This window comes from Elephantulus edwardii, unplaced genomic scaffold (genome assembly GCF_000299155.1).
Source record: "Elephantulus edwardii isolate Elephantulus edwardi_28Jun2011 unplaced genomic scaffold, EleEdw1.0 scaffold00133, whole genome shotgun sequence".
Taxonomy (NCBI): domain Eukaryota; kingdom Metazoa; phylum Chordata; class Mammalia; order Macroscelidea; family Macroscelididae; genus Elephantulus; species Elephantulus edwardii.
The window spans coordinates 4,130,955-4,136,183 of record NW_006399883.1 but is presented as its reverse complement, the minus strand read 5'-3'; positions in this window follow the sequence as shown (position 1 = coordinate 4,136,183).

Genomic DNA, 5,229 nt, shown 5'->3' with positions numbered 1-5,229 from the left:
TCATTCAGATATATGCACCAACAACCAGAGCCAAAGAAGAAATAGATGATTTCTACCAACTTTTACAGTTGGAGATTGATCGAACATGCAATCAAGATGCTTTGATAACAATGGGTGACTGGAATGCAAAAGTTGGGAACAGAGAAGAAGAATCAGTAGTTAGAAAACATGGACTTGGTGAAAGAAATGAAGCTGGAGATAGAATGATTGAATTTTGCACAATCAATGACATTTTAATAGATTTGAAAATAATTTCTAAACCACAAGCCCTGTCAGGAGAAGCCGTTCTTGGGAGAAGGACATCACACTTGGAAAAGTAGGTTAGTGAACGAGAAGAAGCCCCTTGACAAGGTGAATTGACCCAGTGACTGCAATATGGGTTTAAGCACTGCAGAGATTATGGTGATGCTACAGGGTCCAGCAGGGATTCATTCTATTGTACTCAGTGGTAACTATGAGCCAGAGTCAACTTCATGCTCCTAACAAGCTAATTGATGGGACCTGTCAAATTTTCAGCCATTCAGAAGTCTCTATCATTGGTTACCTTTATCAAGAATGAAATTGTCTTTTACCAAGAACTAATTTTTGTGCAAAGGTTTTATTTTAAGCTGTCTTATTTAAATGCTCAGTTACTGGAAGGTATAAATGTGATTAGAGAACTCTGGTGGTATCATAGTTAGCAGTTGTGCTGCTAACCCACAGGTGCCATTTTTCTGTTCAAATCCACCGGCAGCTCCACAGGAGAAAGATGGGTAATCTCCGATGCGGTCTCTGGAAAACCACAGCAGGGTCAGCTATGCGTCGATTCAAGTAGTTGGCAATGAGTTTTGAGAGCTTTCTGACACAGAATTCTGACGCAGAGAAGAGTACACGGTTCATTGAGTAGAGGTGTGAGAGGAAGCTGTAATCCCTACCTACGTGGGTGGGTCGGTCCACTCTTTCAGGTTAATGACACTGGGCCGGTCACTTGAATTCCCTGCAGTATTTCTTCTGCTGAATGGGCGGGCTACCCCACTTGATTTGTCAGGTCTGGGCTATCTATGGTTGGATTTTTATAAACATCTTCAGGGGCACAAAAAAAAAAGAGTAAAAGGGAGGCGCTGTTTAAAAGGGCAAGAGGTGAGCCAGTTACCAGTGACAGAGATGTGGAGGAAATAACAGCCCACAACCTGGCTGCAGGAAAGCCAGTCGACACAAACCCCTTCGACCCTCCCCTCGGAAGCAGCTTGTACTCACATGGGTGCGTGAGCGGTCACATAAGGGACAAGACACAGACAAAGGTGCACAAGGGCCCAATAAACCTGCCAAGACCAGTAGGAAAAGCTTAACTGCAAGTGAATTGTAGTATAGTAGGGCCCAGGGTGAGGGGGTGACTAAGGAAGAGCAGGGCTTTGTGGCGTCAGCCTGGGGTGGGGGTGGGGAAGTGGGACCTAGAAAGCAGGATCTGGGAGTAGGGAACCAAGTGGCGTTTGCAAAGGGCTGGTGGGTGTGCAGGCAGCCAAGGGAGATATTTGGGGCGATCAAGGTCTTCTTTGGTCAGGTGCAAGTTGCTGGGCGGCAGCGCGCAGCCCGCAGTCTACACCCCGTTCTGGGAAGTGACCAGTGCCTGAACCCAGACTTAGAGAGAAGGGTGGGGAGTTAGAGGTAGGGAGAGGTGCTGGGAGTTCTGTTGGACTTCCTTACCAGCTACTTGAAGTGCTTTTGTCCAAACACCACATCCAACTCAGGACAACCCGACCTTTTTGACCCAGGAAGCCCGCAGAAAACAAAACAAAACCCAACAAACTCATTGCCATTGGATCATAAACTGAACCTCTTTCCATTCGGTTTCTGAGTCAATACATCAACAGAGGCTTCCTGTCGGACGCCCACTCCTCAATCCACACGGGAGGAAGCCCCTGAAGCTTGCGTCCTAAACCTGCCCACCTGAGATTGTCTGGACAGAGGTGCAAGTGGGCTCTGAGATTAAACCACCGCGTCCAGGCATCTCCCGAGCGCTTACTCCCACCCCCTCAGTGCACCACCGGCGGCTCGGTAGCGGGACCTCTGTGCTATGCGCCGGCCAGGATAGACCCGCCTTCGCCTGCATCAGCCTGGGCGTGTCCGTTTGTTTGATGCCTCTCTAAAACTCACGCACTTGCTCTCATTTCAGTTGAGTGGGAACTGACTCATATCTGACCTTGGGTTGGATTTCTGAGGCTGTAAAACCTAGGGGAGGAGATTGCCCATCGTTCTCCCATTGAAAGAAAGAAAGAGCCTGGTGGATTCGAACCACTACAGAGAGAGACACAGCACATCTGCTCCCAGACTACAACGCTTCTCACTCCTTACTAGATAGAACACAAAATACAAGTAGGATTTGTCTGGTTCTGTCATCCTTGTGTGCTCCTGGGGCTTGAAGGCTATTATGAACTGAGCTATGTTTCCACAAAATACATGTGAGATAGATATATATATCTCAGAGCAAGGGAACAATGCACGGTTCAAAATTGGGAAGGCTATACGCCAGGGATGCGTCCTATCTCCATACCTTTTCAACCTGTATGCAGAACAGATTATTCGAGAGGATAGGCTCTATGAGGAGAAGTGTGGGGTCAAGATTGGTGGAAGATCTATCAACAATCTGTGTTATGCAGATGACACAACCCTGCTTGCTGAAACTAAGGAGGACCTGAAGCGCTTGCTGCAGAGGGTCAAGGACTGCAGCCTTCAGTATGGATTGAGGTTCAATGTCAAGAAGACAAGGATTCTCACCACTGGACCAATTGGCAGCATCAAGATGGATGGTGAAGAGATTGAGATTATTCACAGCTTTAGTTTGCTTGGCTCCACAGTCAACACTCTTGGCACCAGTAGCCAGGAAATTAAAAAACGTATAGCTATGGGAAAGTCTGCTGTTAGGGACCTCTCCAGGGTACTGAAGAGCAATGGTGTCTCTCTGGAGACTAAGGTGCGCCTGATACAGGCCATGGTCTTTGCAATCACTTGTTATGCATCAGAAAGCTGGACAATGACCAAGGAGCATAGAAGGAGAATTGATGCCTTTGAGCTGTGGTGCTGAAGAGTATTGAATGTACCATGGACTGCCAAGAAAACAGATTCATCCTGGAGAGGGTTAAACCAGGCTGTTCCTTGGAGGCAAGGATTCTGGGCCTTCATCTGACATACTCTGGGCATGTTGTAAGGAGAGAGAGATCCTTGGAGAGAGACATCATGCTTGGGAGGGTGGAGGGACAGCACAAAAGGGGAAGACCCTCAATGAGCTGGATTGATTGACTGGAGTAATTGGGATGGGTGTGTCAGAGGCAGTGAGATTGGCACAAGATAGAGCAGGGTTTAGGGCTGTTTTACATAGGGTTGCTATGAGTCGCAAGTGACTCGACGGCACATAACAACAACAACGTACAATGAGATAGCTATACAATGAGATAGATATATAATGAGATATATAGATATATAATGATGTATGATGAGAGTTATATAATGAGATATATATATCATGAGATACGTATATTCCATTATATATATATAAAATGAGATATATACATCTTGTATAATCATGTCTAAGAGAGCTCTGTTGGCTTATTACTGTTGTTAGATGTTATCAAGTCAAACAAGAGTCATAGCAACAGTATAAAGAATTGATACAAACCATTTCCTATTCTGTACCATCCTTATAATCTCTGATATACTTGATCCCATTGCAACAGCCACTGTGGTAGATCATCTTATTAAGGGTCTTCCTCTCCTTTGCCGACCCTCCACCTTTTCCAATCAGGATATTCTTTTCCAAGGAATAACCTCTCCTAACAATATGCCCAAAGTATGTGAGCTGGACGTTATAACAAAAGATGTGGTGTCAGGATCAGAGGAGGACTCATCAACAACCTTAGTTATGTAGATGACACAACCTTCTTGCTGAAAATGAGGAGGACTTGAAGGTCTTACTGCAGAAGATCAAAGACTACATACAGCCTGCAATAAACATTACTTGTCAATATAAGATCCTCACTTAACAACTGGCCTGGTAGTAAGGAACTGTGCTGCCAACACAAAAATGATGGTTGAAATCCACCAGCTGCTCCACAGGAGAAAGTTGGGCAATCTCCTTTATGCAATTTATTATTTTTGTTCTGTGCTATCAAGTCACCTGCGCCTCATAGCAAGTGACTCATAGAGACACTGCATACAACAGCTCTGAAGCCTGCCCTATTCTGAACCAGTCTCACTGACTCTGACACACCTACCTTCATTATCCCTGTTATTGTATCAATCCATCTCATGCAGAGTCTTCCTCTCCTGCACTATCCCTCCACCCTTCTGCAAATGATGTCCTTCTCCAATGATTGGTCCTTTCTGGCCACGTGCCCAAAGTATGTGAGACAGAGCTTCAAAACTCTTGCCTCCAAGGAAAAACTTGGTTTCACCCTCTGCAACACAGACTTGTTTGCTCTCTTGGTGGTCCCCTATATGTTCAAAACTCTTCTCCAGCACCCCAACTCAAAGGCACTGATTCTTATTCTGTCATCCTTAGTCATGTTTCAGCTCTCTGATGCATAAAATAAGCAATTGCAAAGACCACAGCCTTGATCAGTTGTGCCTTAGTCTCTAAACTGACATCGTTACTTCTAAGTACTCTAGATAGCTCCTTGACAGCAGATTTTCCCAGTGAAACTCGTCTCCTGATTTCCTGACTGCTGATGCCATGACTATTGATTGTGGAGCTGAGCAAACTGTAATTGTTAACAACCTCAATCTCTTCTCCATCTATCATGGTGTTACCAACTGGCCCAGTGGCGAGAATCTTTGTCTTCTTGATGTTGAACTTCAATCAATATTGAAGATTGTGTCATCTCCATATCCCAAGTTGTTGACTAGTCTTTCTTCAATCCTGATGCCATATACCTCCTCACAAAGCCCAGTCTCCTAAATGGTCTGTTCTGCATATAGATTAAAAAAAAATAGAGAGACAGGATGAATTTCTGATGCACTCCTTTTCTGATTTTGAACCATGAAGTGTTTCCTTGCTCTGTTCTGAGAACTGCTTATTGGTCTGAGTATAGGTTTCCCATAAGCACAATCTTACTGCCTTTGAAAATCCACTATAATATGCACACCCATGTTTATTGTGGCTTTGTTTACAATAGCAAAGAGTTGGAAACAACCTAAGTGCCCATCAGCAAACGAATGGCTAGAGAAGCTGTGGTATATTCACACAATGGAATACTA